Consider the following 16514-nt stretch of genomic DNA (forward strand, 5'->3'; position numbering starts at 1 on the left):
AGTTTATCCTCTCCCCAACACTGTTTTGCTAAGGTGTTTATGGCACAGTCATCAACACTTTGATTTTGTGTTTTGTACAGTAATTGTTAAACCCCATGATGTTGTATTCACCCCAATTAACTGACTTCAAACATTTTATCTTCAGATTTGTCTCATTCTCCACAACAGCTTTCAACCTTTTAAACGTATAGAAAACATCAAATTTATTTTTTTAGAAACTAAACCCATACCTTTCTCTAGCATCATCTATAAAGGTAATATAATATCGAGAGGATCATGTTAATGAGACTGATGTCGAACCTATGACATCAGAATGTATCAACTCAAGCTTCTCTAATTTTGGTGGTTGAGCCATCTTCATGGAAGTAACTCTTTACTGTTTATCGAATACGCATGGTTCGAAAATGTCGACCATCATATTCTTCAGTTGTGGGATCCTGCCCTTTGAAATATCTAAGGTTTGGAATTTCTCATGATTTCTTTGTTGTTGCTCCTAAATTCATCACCTATGAGTCAACTCATTTTTCTACACAATAACTCGGTGCATCATCGTAGTCTTAGCCACATTCATCTCCATATTGCCATTATATGTAGGAGATTTAGGATTGTCCTCTCTTCCTTGAATTTGATCTTTTTCTTTCGTATCCACCTCTGTTTTGTTTTTCCCCTCTCTTTCGTATTAAGTAAAATAGTGAAATCTTCTCTTTCACTCCTTCTCCGAACATCTTCGCCAAGAATCAGAGATCTGATCCTTTCGAATATGAGTTTCGTAGCTCCTAAAGAACTGATGATTGTAATAATAGTTCCAGCCCAACTTTCAGGTAGCGAAGATAATGGTAATAGAGCCTGGAATTCGTCTTCAAATTTAATTTCAATAGATCCTAACCTAGATATTACTGAGTTAAACTCGTTAACATAGGCTGTAACAGAATCTCATTCCTTCATCCTCATGCTTACCAATTGTTTGATCAAGAAAACCTTGTTTGCTATTCATGGCTTTTAATACTTGCTGGACAAGGCTTTAATCAATCCAAATATGGTCTTCTCATCCACGTCGTCGTACATGACATTCTTCGCCATTGATAGTCTGACAACGCTAAAGGATTATTGGTCCAGTAAGTTCAATTCTGCCAGATCCACCTTCTCAGTTAAGATAATATTAAGTGTAATTTCTTCTGATATACATAACCCTCAATATGCATCTTCCATAATCCAAAATTTAAAATCATGGCCTTCAAATTTATCAATCTTCACTTTCGTGTCTTCAGACATAATTATGATACCACTTGTTAGGTAATGAAAAATGAAAACAAAAAACGGATATGAGTAATCCGAGAAATTAGAAACGAAATCAAAGCACACAGAAAAATTTAAGCGGTTTACACTATCTTGCGATATGTTACGTCCACAGTCAAACCAAAGAGAGATTTTATTCCGTATACGCTTTTCTCGTATCATGTTAGAAATATGGCCGTTCATAAGTATATAAACGAAAAGATTTGACCTAAACGTCTAAAGGGCCAAGCCTGACTAAAAAACACAGAAAAAGGAAAAGAAGTTGGCCCAAGATCTTGAGATCTTCTCCCGAAATAAAAATATTCATTCTTTAAAATTCCAGATCAAATGATAAGTCTCGATATCTAATAGATAACTAGCCTTTTTGTGGGTGATAAATCTAGGAAAGAAAAAAGAAAAAAAAAACATGACCAACCGAGATTCAACAATCATCTAATGTATATCAATTCAAATTAGGATGCCTATATGTTATATTATAAGTTGTAAGCCATGAACAAATCTCACACACAATTATTAGCCATATGAATTAAAAAAGAGAAAGAAAGCAAAATTGAGAGAAGACACATGTACGCTATAATGTTGTTCACATCACCCTCTTCATTAATTTAACCATCATGTTAATGGAATAAGCAAAAATTAACACTTCAAGAGAATATCATTGATCGTTTTCCTCTTATATTTACTCCAGTATCATTTTTCAATTCTAGTTTTTCCTTAAACATTGTCTTATTTGAAAGTGGTTTTAAAAATCCTTTTACTATTGGATGGTTCCCCCATTTAGGGATTCCTTATTCCTAGTCGACTTGGATTTCGGTATCTAGGTATCCATCGGATACGGTTATATATTTTTTCCATCTTTGGAGATAGAAACAAAGATTAATTTTTGATCTCAGATACTTTGATGTATTAGGTACTAATTTTAGTCCTACATACACAAAAAAAATCTATCTAAAACTAGGCAATCTAGGACTAGTTAAACAGTCACCAATAATCCTCAAAGACTGATTATTAACCATCTAAAACTGATTATATCGGTCTAATACTTTTTTTTATTGTAATGCTCTTTGTTCTCCACAACCCCAAAGTCTTTCTTTATGGTTTTAAAACTACCCACAAGCTCCCCACACCCATAATTTTTAAATCTCCAAAATGTGGATACATGTTATAACCATTTATATATAAGGTACGAGATAGCTGAAATAAAATTCTTTACCACCGTTGTCTCCTTAATATTTACACCTAGAAATCAATAGTGGTGACAATGCTATTTAATTAGTATCATCAACAAAGCATCCAATGATTCACCGTCTTTCATTCGGATCACCTTGAGGTCACTTCTCAATGTTTGTACTATGGGAAAATGAATCAGAAGGATAATCAACTGTTAATTTTATTCATATTTGGTCATTTTCATTTTTTTGTACGCAATTCACCATCAAACATGTTGTTTGTGTTCACCATATCCCATTTGACCGGCGATTACATGTGATAGCTGATCAAAGGGGATATGTCGAAAAGAAACAAGTCCTGAGTGTTCAACACTATTTGTTATTGGTTTCGATATTGTCACTAGGTTGCTCACTATTCATCTTTTTTTTTTTTTTTTTTTTTTTTTTTTTTTTTTTAATAAGCATAATATTATGAATAAGTTATTTTTACGGAGAAGTGATAAGATACAACTAAAGGCTAAATGTATTATGATATGATAAGCATAACATTATGACCAAGTTACTTTTAAGCCATTTCTAAAAGAAAAGGAACGTCAAAGTCACCAGGAGCAATTAAATACACATAATCGAAGTAAACTATATACATGTTTGATTGGGTATATTACATTTTTACATTTAAAACAAAGGTAAATTGGCATTTCACAAAAATTTAACAAGTCAAAAATTAGATTTAATAGCGGAAAGACCAACTATGTAACATTTAGAAACGATATAGACCACCGGTGTAACTCAATGAAGGTTATCATGAATTTGATATTTTTTGAAAACCACAAAAACCCATTTATGAAATTTTGTCTAACTATTGAAAAAAGTATATACATGAGGAAATATTAAAAGGGAAACTAGCTCATGAAGGTAACAAACTATTATTTTTGTTCACGTTTGATCCATTTCCTTTTTTTTGTACGTAATATCATCCAACTTGTTGTTTATGTTTCATAACCATTTTGATCGACTATTACCTGTGATAGCTAGTTAAAAAGTTTATGATGAACACAAATAATAAGTTATATTGTATATTGTGTACAAAAACCAATATCTAGTCTCCTTATATCCTTGAAACAAAACCAATATCTAAGAAAATATAAAAGGTTTCGGTTCTTTATTTATTTAAAAAGAAAATTATTCCCATCCATAAAGGTATCCTTTCTTGCATTTCATAAAACTATCATTACAAGATTTATATTTCACATATACCATGTCAACCACTTTCTCTAAGAAGATGTGATCGACCTAGATAATTTGGTTTTCCTCATAATAAAAATTCAAGTGTACGTTTCGTGAGGCAACTTCAATGGTGCAATTTGTCACGTGAGGGAGAGCTTGATGTTTAGAAGCCACAAAATTAGTGTTATGAGTATTTTGTGGGAACACCGGATGAATGTCAACATGCAACAAAGTTTTCAGCTTTACAACATCAATGATTTTCTGATCTCTAAATTCTCGTAAGTTTTGATCTGCGACTTTCTCTTCACAATCAGACATTTTTTCATTGATAATGGGGTTTTTATTTTTGTATACAAAATATAATATCATTTGAATTATACCAAACGTGAGTCCAAGTACATTTGGAATCTGTAAATTAAAAGATGGTATTAAGAGACATTCATTAGATAAAAGATAGCTAACATTGTTAAAGATAGGGACATAGAACAGGCCATTGAATTGTTTGTAGAATTGTATAGTCATACCGCAATATTAAAGTCACCAAGAAGAAGGCCATAAAAGAACCACATAACAGCGCTAAGGGTGAGGGCTACTGATAATAGAATTGGCATATACTCTACGTTTTTTGTTTTTATCACTTGTCGCTAAAAATTAATATTAATATCATACAAATTAAGAAATTTCACCATGTGAAATGTAAAAAGAAAAGATTCATCTATCACAAGGTTAACAAAATTTTATACGTTCGTGTGTAGACGTACAAAAACTCCCAAAGGTGCTACAAAAACACATTAGAAAACACGAGGCAAATCCATCCAACTATCACGCCACGAGTAACTCCACTAGCAAGGAACTGGGTGAGAACAACAACCAATCCGAAATCAACAACTATTAGCAATAAGATTAGCTTCAGACTCTCCATCTGCATAACCAAGTCTAAGTGTGTTAATTTAAACTTCCTTGATGATCATAACGGCAAATCGGCAATCATTATGTTTCATGGTGAAGTAAAGATTAGCAAATACCCGAGCCTTCTTTGGTGCATAGAAGAGAAAGAAACAAATGTACAACGTCTCGATAACACAGCCAACTGAGTTAATGGTGATGAGAAGCATGACATTGGACTTGAGTAATGCATAATATATCCAAAGCATGGCACTGAATAAGCCCACAACATATGGCGCCGACTGAAACCCTTCGGTTGATTTCCTTTTGTAAGCTTTATTTCGTGACATTTTTGTTGATAATTAATTATTTCGTGAATGGTTGGTAGTATACAAAGAAGGGGAGGAGAGGTTAAAAACATATTAGAGAAAACCTCGGAGACTTACATTGGTGCAAGAAATACCGTAAATGACACGATATTAACTGCAAATATTTGAAAGAAAAATGTTAGCAGCAGAATCATCAACGAAAATATAGATGCGAGGGGAAGCGAGGGAAACACAGAGTGATCGAAGAGAGCAACTGATATACCAAGAAGGCCAAATGCAAGAGCGAGGTGAGCCATATTCCCTGCCATCTTCCTTAACTAATAATTAATACAAGTATATGTTGACTAATTAAATGATTTGTCTTGCTGCCCAATAAAAAATACAAGTATCTATCCTCTTCCTCCTCAAACACCAAGTGTAGTTTAAGGAAATGCTACCTTTCTCACTACATCTCTCTTGTTAGTGGTGCTTAAGAGATGGGTGAGCAATCCCTTTATATAGACAGCGAAGGCTACTTCAATTTGTAAAACTTCTCCTTATTATAATTTATATATATTTGGTGCTTTACTACTCCGTTGTCGTCATGCATAGAGTTAAGCAAAGTAACATTTGTTAATAATAGCTGTTCATTGTGGGGATTGGTTTCCCTTAACTACTGTGGTTCCAGGTGGCAATTTTTTGATGCGTATGTCACCCACCCATCTAATTGCGCTCATTGAACATAGAAACCATTATCTGCTTTCGAAAGCTTATCTTACTTTGGGTATACTACGTAAAAATTGATTACTTATGATTCTCAATTGCTCAATCTTTTGTTTTAGTCGCATTTTAAATGAAATTACCTTCACTGCCATTTACGGGTAGAAAAAGTGCTTGCATTTCTAGTCGCATTTTAAATGGCTAAGAAAGTTTACCTAGTTTTTTAATTATAAAAACATTTTTCAATTTTTATAAGACCACAACTTCATTATCAAGGGAAAGGATGTCAATATATAGGTAGTTCGTTCCAACAAACCAGAGCTTGTATACAAGTTGCTTCTTAAGCGTTGTGATGTTATTATGAAAGGTACCTTTAACCATGTATTTCATCATTGTATTGCTTTTTGGTACGTGTTACATTCAATGTCTTCTGCTATTCTTCTGATAAGCCCAGCAATAGTAGCCAATCAAGTTCCAATTACATAATTGAGGTCTTTCTCATCTTGAATTCTTTTCATAATACGTAATGGAGGATAGTTTTAATATCCTTGTTGGTATGCACTTTGTAATAATTGGATGTGATCAAAACTAAAGAGCGTTGCCTTTTTTACAAGTCTTCCCTAATGCAGTGTTTCATATAGCTTGTGCATAAACAATTGAAGGCTTGAATGAAATCTTAATGGGATAATGTTACTGTAGCCCACAAACTTTAGGTTTCGGTCTGGTTTGGTCATTAACCTTAATTGTATTCTGAATTCCCCTAACTTTCAACAAATACGTCAAAAAATGTCATTATTGTAAGGGGAAAGGGGACAGTCGATTACAATGATGATGTGTATGGTTTATTGTCAGCAAAACTCACCTGCATAGCGCCCACATGGCATATATGGTTTTTTTCTGATTATTATATATTTTTTAAAATCTTATTATTATTATTATTATTATTATTATTGTTATTATTATTATTAGTTTTTATAAATATATAACTTATAAATATTTGAAGAACATACAACCGGGTCATATTTTCTAAGAAACATTCAACAACTACAATAGTACACAACCATCAACCACCACTATGCACCATCGGCGACAACCGCCAGATAATCTATCTGCCACTAACGAACTAAATCAAAAGAAAAATAATACAAAAAGATGCATATGAAAATCAAGTTGCCTTATACGGACTTAAAAATAATTTTGAGTTAATAATCCTAGGTACTTATAGACCAATACAAGGAACAAAGGAGAGCGTTTTTCTCATTTATTGAGATTAGAGTTTATGTAACGAGGAGAAAATTTCTGTATTTTATAATGCTCTATATAGCACGTAAAGCTAGTCTTGACGTATATATTAAAGTATGTTGATATTCTCAAAAGGAGGTCCTACTTTCGTTAAACATGGGATACAAAGGGAACACACACGATGTGTTCCGAAGTTTGTTACCTTTAACTAAAATTTGAAGCCTACCACATCGGTGACGAGGACACAACACATCTTTGAGAGCGCAATGTGTTTTTATAAGTGGAGCGATGCGTCGACATGGCTAGGCAATAGACAAATGTCGAAAGGAAAAGATACATGTAAAAGCTTTGGGTTGTATGTTTGGACACAACACGTCTTTGGTACGTGATGTGCATTTGGCAGCCTCATCCAAATATAAATCAGAAAAATGGTTCACTTGGTTAGTTTTTTTTTCCACATACGAACCAAGGAGTACGATGACAAATTTTATGTGAGGGAGGTGGAATAACGAGGCAAGTACACAGGAACACAAGAGTTAAGTTATTAAACGAACGAAGGTATCCTCTTTCCTCCTGATTATGTAAAAACTTGTAGGATTCTGTTTTGAACGATCGGCTTGTGTGGAATAATAAGATCTTGAAACTAATGATTAATAAAAATATGAAGCACATAAAGAGATGAGTAATCCAATTATTTACTAGAAAGAAAGAGTTAAAATACGACAATGAAGAACTCACTTAGATGGGGAGAGACCCCGTCTACTCTCTAACTAGTCTACATATTTGGTGTATACTAAATGATTTGGGTTCCCTCTCTAAATATAGAGATAAAAGGGAATCTTACAAACATAAAGAGAATATTCTAACCTAGCTATCACTTATAATTTGTAGAGCATTTCCATGCTCCGACCACCTCTCCCTAAATGCTCGCAAATGATGTGGATAGAAATACAATGATAAAAGGCTAAATATATTGTATCCAACTAGCAAGTGCGGAAATAAAATGATACATAATGAGAACAAAATGTTGAGACATTGACTTCAAAAGTATGAATACATATGTAACACCCGTTTTCCAAAATGGATCAAGTGAGGGATTGGTTGGATCAGATATTAGATTTTTAAGAAAATATATGTGCGATAATGTTGTGAATAGAGCACCACGATGTGGCGTATATTATACAAGAATGTGCATTTGGATGATCGTCATGACGTGGCAAGGGGGACGACACAAAGTGGCAACTGAGGCAGCCCAAGCCCATAATTTTTTATGGTTTTCTCCATATTTAAGCACCTAATATCAAGGGTTAGGGCATCTTTTCTAGCCTCCAACCTTTTCAAAAGAAACCATAAACTCCTTGAAGTGATTCTTGTTGTATTAATGGTGATCCTTGAGGTTTGAATATGTGGTTTTCATTTTAGTAGAAGGAAAGGTGTAGTTGCTATTTGGAAGGGTTCATTACTCTAGATCTTGCAACTCATTCATCCTTTGGAGCTTGGGAAGGTATAAAGCTTCCACATTTTTGGTTCTTTCTTTATAGATCTAACATTTATTGCATTTTTTTGGCTCATATTCGAGTTTGGGTTGGTTTGATGGGATAGAGTTTTCAACTTTATAGCTCACCTAGCTCCCTAGGTCACTATATCTTTTGTAACTGAAGCTTGATTGTATGTTGAGTTCCATGCATGAGATTTTTGTCTCATTTCACAATTTTGACTTAGTATGAGTTCTAGACTTGTATTTGAAATGCACATCTGTAAGCTATGATTTTTATGTTGGAATAGAAGTAAGAAAACCTTCTGGGAGCTATGGGTTTATAGGTTTGGTGAGTGAGAGCTTAATGGTCGAGTTAATGCCTTAAGTTGTCATTAGGAATATAGGTTTAGAGACCTAGACTTTTTGGGATGTTCTAATGGGTAAAGTTAGAAACTTTATCCATCAAGACATTAGGAAGGACTAGATCTGAGCTTTAGAGCTCTTGAGGTTGAAGGGAAATAGATTAATTCATTAAGAAAGTGAGACCTAGTTCCAACGATGTAGCATTTTAGATGCTACAACATGGCAACTGAGGGATTCCTGACCATTTTGTTGCTTTTCTACCATGATGTAGCAAATGGGAGGCCAAGAAATGGTGACCTCCTAAGCTGGACTTTGACTTTTGACCGTTGACTTTTTGACCGGTTTGACTATAGGTCAAATTTGGAGAGGTGTTAAGCTATAGTCTAAGATTCGGCTTGGGATTCGTTTATGAGGTTCGTGTAGCTGGTTTTATGGGGATATGAGTAAGGGATTTCCACTCTTCATTCAGGTGAGTCTCCTCACTTTACTTTCCTGTGTGGTAGTATGTACATGTTGACCAACTTGGTGTTTATATGTTGTTTGCTATTATATATGTTACGAACTTGTTGATAACTCCAGGGCATGTTGTTAGCCCATTAGGCTTGTGGATAGTACCCATGGTTGCTGATAATCCACCAGGCATGTTGTTAGCCCACTAGTACTGCTGATAGTCCCCAAGGTTGTTGATAACTCATAGAGCATGCTGTTTGCCAATTAGATGTGTTGTTAGCCCATTAAGATTGATGATAGTCCAGAAGGTTGCTGATAACCGATATATGTTTATTTATATTGTGTTCTATGAGATATTATGAAGCACACACTAAGCCTTATGCTTACAATTGTGGATTAAATATTTTCGGGTACTTATGCAATTGCAAAGGTGTGACTGTACATACACATCAAAAGTTTTATGATTCAAGATTCAACATTGTCTTCTTATTAACTCTAATTTCTAAATAATTGTTTATGAACAAATGATTTGATATGTATGTAATTTTCATAAAAATGTGTGTTTGTTCGGTTTTTAAATTGAAAAAAAATATATTCTGGAAATTAGGATGTTACAATTTGGTGTCAAGGCCCTGGTTTGAGGGATTTAGATGAACATTCGTTAGATTCCATACTCAAACTATGGATCTGAGAGTTTTATAAACACTTATGCAAAAAGATTCATTTCAAGAGAAGAAAAAAAGATTTTATGTGCATAGTCATCCAAAGCTCAAGAAAGTGATCTCCCAAAATATCCATACTTGGTTTATGTGTTGTATTTGATTTGTTATATATGTTATAGTATGACATGCATGCTACAAGTTAGACTAAGGATCTACTCAGGATTGCATATTAGAGTGCATGCTTAGGATATATGCCTTTCAGTGTGTGATATTTCAACTATTAGAGATGCATTGTAGTGTGTAGGCTAAGGATCGTCTGAAATTTCATATTACAATTGATGGATTTAATGATGACTTACTACATGTGGTTTTTTCTACTCGAATACTGCTTTCTTTGTGCTATATGAAACATATATTGATGTTAGTTAATTATTAAGTGAATATTTTAGGTTGCATGCCATGAAGATTAAATATTTTTAGAATGTGTGATTTGATTCTATTCCATAATTCTTGTTTTGAGTCATACTGTTGTAGTGGAGGATCATAAAGTTAAAGGACTGTTTAATTCTTGTTGCATGTAATTGTAAAGATAGTTGATAGCAAGGTGGGGTTAGTATTCCCAGTAACCTTGGAAGAGTGATATAGTATATTGGTGTGTGCACTTAGGTATGATGATATCTAAGGTGACAATCTAAGAATAATGTGTCTTCAAATACACTAATGATTTAAATCTCATTTAATATCTTAGAGTAATGTGTCTTCGTGTCAATACCTATGATACAAATAAACTGAGTGGGTTAAGTTGGAAAAACTGGTGACCACTAATGGATAATACAGTTTATGCACTTATTTTGCATGTTTAATTCTGGCATTTTATAACATTCTACTTTATAGCTCTTGCATTTAGATAAATATTTGGGCAATTGCATATTATATTAAGAATTCATGGCATTTCATTATTTTTGATTTATTTTTTAGGCATTATGGAGCATGGAGCTTGGATCATGGATCATGGAGCTTTGGAGCATGAAAAGAAGATGTACTGGTCATATCATGGAAGAGAACAAGAAGACGGAACACGAGTCATTGTGCATTATTATCATAGTAAAGGACTACGTTTGAAACACGGTTCATGTCACACCAACAAGGGTCGTGTTTGTCCTTTATCATCTTATATTTGAGCAACATGACTCGTGGTGAAGCTAGACTGAAGATGAAGGCAACGGTCTAGACTGAAGATGGAGGCAACAGTGAAGACTTATTGGACTTTTAGCAAAAAGCATGAGCCATGCCAAAACACGTGGTTACGACAAATGGCCATGCCAAAAACACATAGGCAAAACGCATGGCCATGCTAACATCACATGGCCTTATTGAAAGCACGTGAGCATTAATAAAACAAGTAAATATGTTGCCATTTGAAGAAGATAGTTTTTGGAGCAGTTTTGGGCTATCTTGGGCAATTTTGGGAGATGTCTTGGAGCTTATGAGAAGACCAAATCATTCCAAACACTTTTGATTTCATTTTAGTAAGCATTAAACATTTCAATTCCATCTTTTTTATTATTTGATTTTTTATTAGCCTTGTGTGGCTAAGAAACCCGAATTTCTAGTTCTTGTTTAAAACATGTTGATTGCTTGACTTGAAGCATGTGATTTGATGTTTGATTTGAGATTCTATTCTAGTGATTATGTTCTTGTTTAAACTAGAATCCTTAAATTTGATTTGTGTTTGATTGGACACTTTCATGAATTGAATTTTTGTGTAGTTAATTAACTTTTAGGGCACCTAATCATTCTATAAAGTTAATGATTGGTAACAAACAATAGGTTTTCTTACTGTAGAACATTTATCACATGTTTTCACACTTTTGAGCGTATGAGAAAAAATGAACGATGTTGGGAAGCTGATACAAACTTAATGCAGTTTTTCAATACAATCTAAGAGCGTGTTTAGGTTGAATTAGTAAAGCTAGGTCTAGTAAAAGAGCGTGTTCTAGTTAGATAATTTGGAAAGAGAAAGGTATTAGAGCGTGTTAATATCTTTCAGTACCAACGTTGAATAGAAATCATAAATTACATCAAGTCACAATCAGGTGAAATGACACCATTGATAACTATAACTGGAAGCACTTTCCCAACTTGTTTACAAATCTATTTCATTTTCTGCATGTTTCAAAGTTGATTGTTATTTTCATTATTTGACTTTTGAAAAGAAATCCCCCTTTGTGACCAAAATACCTTACACAAGGAGGTATATACTTTTATCCCGTGTCTCTGTAGTTCGACCCGACTTGCCTTGTACTACTTTTTAGTGCATTAAAGTAGTGTATTTGGAGTCTGTTGTACCACTATCATTTCATAAAAAGTTTTGGTTCTCATTCGGTGATTTTAGATGTTATTTACAATGATGAAATTGTGTTTTTCCAATCTCCGATTCTCAAAGGAGAAGAGATCGAATGTGTGTTAGTTGAAGGAGATGGTGTTCTCATCATTGGTTTCTGCTGTAAGAGGGTAAAGGTTAGTTCGCATTAAATTGTCTATGTTTTGAAGTGAGGGAATTTTAATGAACTAATAGTTCTAGTGTATTGATGGATTAGGTGAAGTCCATTCTGCAAGTGGAATATGTAACACAAATTCAAGAAGATCGGGTGTATTCGAGGACACATCGAGTTGTTCCTGTTTTGGGTAGGAGAGCTCTATAGATATTTTGAGGTTCTCAAAGCTCTATTTTGAACATATATAAGGGATCCTTGAAGCTTCAAGAGGAGGATGAGGTTGTGGATGAACACTCCAAATACAATGTTTTATGTGCATATGTTTGATTTGTAAGGTGCCCATTAATAAAATGTTGTTATGGTTGATTTCGCATAGCACGAGGTGGCGAAGCTAGAAACAATTTTTGAGGTCCCGATCAGAGGTTCAAGGTTTCTTTATTTTTGTTTGGTCATCATCCAAAGGTATCATTTTATGCTATATTGCATTCCAAGAGTCAATATTTATATGTATTGTTTATAGCCGGTATAAGGCTTTGATGTTGTAGACGTCAATTAATGATGGTTCGAACCCTTAGTGGGGGAGAAGTAGATATTCTGCTTGGTGGATCATTGGTCGGTCTGATTTTTATGATTTCATCACAATGTGCCATTGGAATCTACGTTTCAGGTATGCTAGATTTTGGTTTAGAATTATCGATACATGGGGAAAAGAAGTGGACTACCATCAAAGTGTTGATGGTTAGCAAGTATGTCTTTCTTTCCTCAACCATCCGCTGGAGTCCTCCATGGACGCAAACAATATGAGGTTTTGTCATATCGTGGGTGCAGAGCAAGTTTTCGTTAGGTGTATGTCTTTCAAGAATGCATGTGTTGTCTTACTATCATGAAGATGATGGATAATAAACTAGTTGTGGTCAGTAGTTCCTTCTGGTAGCTCCATGGATCTAGATAGAGAAACGTTGATCCGCTCTAGTTGTGCATCGGATATCAACGACATTGTTAGCCACAAGGTGGATTAGTTATCTTTGGATGACTTGTGCTACTATTTATCGACCTTAAAGTTTGATGATATTATTCAGATGCTTCAAGTTGTATCAGCTAAGGGTTTAATTGATGTGCCAAACCTTCATCTAGTTTTGTAAGGCGTACATCTTGGTCTCTATGTGTGTGTACTCTCGAGTGTTCTGTTGTTGAATGGTTTCTCCTACTGGGCTTGAGTTAAAGGCCATCCTTGGCTATTGGGAGTTTGGATGTCAGATCGAATTTGTTTAATTTTCAAGGTGTCAATGACCTATATAAACTTTAGCTTTTGATAGTACGTGTCGATTGGGTTGGTATTAGGATTAATTTAATTAGGGTTTTGGAAGGATTTCTAGTTAATTGTGGAACCCTTTTCGAAATTTAATGTTTTATCACTATTTTACGCATTGGTTAGAGTTTTTTTAGCTTCATCAAGGTGTTGTATCTTGTTGTGGTTTTTAGTAGAATTTGCCTAATAACGGTTGAGGTTTGTTATTTCGTTCATGTTGCTGGTACGTCACTTTTTGGTTAAGGTCGCGATTAAGAAGGAACATTGTCCGCCTGAGAAGCACTTGGCTTTCTCATGGAGAGTGTGAAATGTTTCTTTCAACTTGGAATGAGTCTTCTAATTTCTATATTGTTTCTGGTTATGTGCGGTCATGGTTCGTTTAATGATGTGTCAGTGGAAATAGATTGTGGGGGAGTTACGTGTTACAAAATTGTATGGATCTTGTATTTCAACAAACTGTTGAGTGGGATATTGATTGGGTTCCTAGCGATCAGTAGGATGATGACATTATGCCTTTAGACCCATGAAAGCTAGGCTGGAGTTTTCTTGTGTGTGGTTGGGAGATGGAAAAAACAGTGAGGAACTGTAAGCTCCTCATCCCAATAGTTGGTTTGCATCACGACATGATGTGAGCCATTGTGGATTTATCTAATGGTAATGGAGTTGGAAGTTGTATAGTGTAGACCCATATATTGTTCTCTTTGACATAATTCACATGTGGGTGTTTGAGCAATATAGTGTTGTCATTGGGGGCCAGTGACCAACAAGTTGAATTGGGTAGTGATAAGATGTTGACTTGCTAGAAAGTTCATGGTTGTATATTAGCAGTTATTATTGGGATTACTCTTAGTGGACTCATGTTCATTTTTATGAGGTAATCATGTGATTTCTATCACTATACTACCTATGTCGTGGTGGTGTATATACTAGAGTAGTTGACTCCTTGTAGCTGGTCGCTATTATGGGTATTTTTTTGAGTTGTTACTAACTCCAAAATTATTGATAGTCTCAAGGTCGTTGATGACCCATAGATGTTAGATTGACATAGCGGTAGCGGTGCACTGGTTAATGTAATAGGAGGCTAGTGTTGCGGCTAGTTATAAGAGTCTTCGGATGGGTTGATCTACCCCACTGTTTTAGGAGCTTGAGTGTCACATGAGTTTTGGTGTTGCCCATTGTTGTGTTCGTAAGAGTAGTTGGTTAATTACGACTTGTCAGGAAGACGGGTGTGTATTTGAGGATCTTAGTCATGATCTCTAAAATTTTAAGATGGGTGGATCTACCCCACTATTTTTTTTGGTTTAGATAAATTACTTTTAAAACCTGGGGGATGTGTAGGAAAATTTATCCTTTGTTGGTTCATATATCACACTGGAATCTATATGCGACGTCGTTGGGGTCGATGTTTGATTGTGGATTATGTACCTAGTTTTTAGACAGTGCGATGTTAGGGAAAACCTTGTACAGATTGATTTTATGAACATTGTGTGAGTGGACTTGCTTTCTTGGAAATCGGGTATGAGCTGGAAGTCTTCAACTTGTATTAAATATGAGTGACTCTTGAGTTTGATTAGTTGCATTGTGATGGTGATCGTTTCTACTTCGAGCCGCATGCTTCTTACAGAGGAGTAATTGAATTTTCATCCCAATGAGGAGATGTTTATTTGGGGTACATTTTCAGTACTTTATTTGTCGGGACATCAAACATTCAGTAGTTCCACTTGGGAATGGCTTATGTGCCTGGCTCTGAAATATTTGTTATGATTTTTGCAAGTTTTGGTATGTTGTGTTTTGTCGGCTCGCATAGAAGGGAATGGGACTGGAAAACCAACAAAGGGTTTGAGGATGTTCTTAAGAGAAATTCGCAAGGGCAGATTTCAAGGACGAAATCTAATAAAAGTGGGGGAGAATAGTAAAATTCGTTCTCATAGTGGATCTAACGAGGGTTTGGTAGGATCAGAGATCAATTTTTTTAGAAAATCTATGTGTCACGACGTGGTGAATGGAGCACCACGACGTGGCATATATTATACAAGAATGTGTGTTTGGATGGTTGCCATGACGTGGCAAGGGGAAGGCCACAATGTGGGCACTAAGGAAATTCCAGCTCATAACATTTAGGGTTTTTTCCATATTTATGTTGGATTAGGTGTTTAAGCCCATAACACTAATTCGTATGTACTTGATCCGAGAGTAGCATGGTTCATTTAGGTTGCATATCACCATGAAAATTTGATAGGATGGACTTTTGATAAGAGATTAGTTATTATTTGTTAATATATTATAAGTTCTAATATATTGATATGAAATCTTATGATTTAAGTAGTATTGATCAAGAATTAATTTGGAATTAATTTAGTGATCAAAAGAGACTAATTAAATTAATAAGGACTAATTATGTAAATTAGTTGTACATATATGGTTTGGGCTTATGATACATGATGGACTAAGTTTATGTATGAATCCACAAAGAGTTACCCTACTTGAATCATGGATCATGGATAATAAGCCCAAGTGTATAGATTAAGGTTTACCCATGACTCTTGGATTCGTACACTATATATAAATAAATATATATATATATATATATATATATATATATATATATATATATATATATATATATATATACGACGCCCTATAGCCTAAAACTGGTTGCACAAGTTTTGTTAGAGTGTTTTTGGAGAGCCATAACCGATTTTAGTGTGCATAAACTCTCTCAAAAGTTATATGTTGTCTAAGGTGTGTTGTGAACCATTTGAGGTGTCACACTTGGGGCACTAAGTCCTTAAAATCCAAATAAAAAAAGTTCTACAAACTACATAAAGAGGTAAACTCCTAACTGGTATTCAATATTGTTTATGTCAATTGTATGCTAGTTATAGGCTTAATGCTTTGGAAACAATAT

General features: G+C 34.6%; 1 pseudogene across 1 annotated transcript; it reads right to left on the bottom strand.

Annotated features, from left to right (window-relative positions):
• Window positions 1-3681: 3681 nt before the first annotated feature.
• Window positions 3682-5392, bottom strand: LOC145038755 (bidirectional sugar transporter SWEET14-like; annotated as a pseudogene). Its single transcript, XR_013679544.1, has 5 exons — window positions 5169-5392; window positions 4718-5060; window positions 4454-4614; window positions 4217-4336; window positions 3682-4100 (listed from the first exon to the last, which is right to left on the bottom strand). The product of XR_013679544.1 is annotated as a bidirectional sugar transporter SWEET14-like (transcript).
• Window positions 5393-16514: the final 11122 nt, after the last annotated feature.

This window comes from Lactuca saligna, chromosome 4 (genome assembly GCF_052625555.1).
Source record: "Lactuca saligna cultivar CGN05327 chromosome 4, ASM5262555v1, whole genome shotgun sequence".
In the NCBI taxonomy this organism is placed as follows: Eukaryota; Viridiplantae; Streptophyta; class Magnoliopsida; order Asterales; family Asteraceae; genus Lactuca; species Lactuca saligna.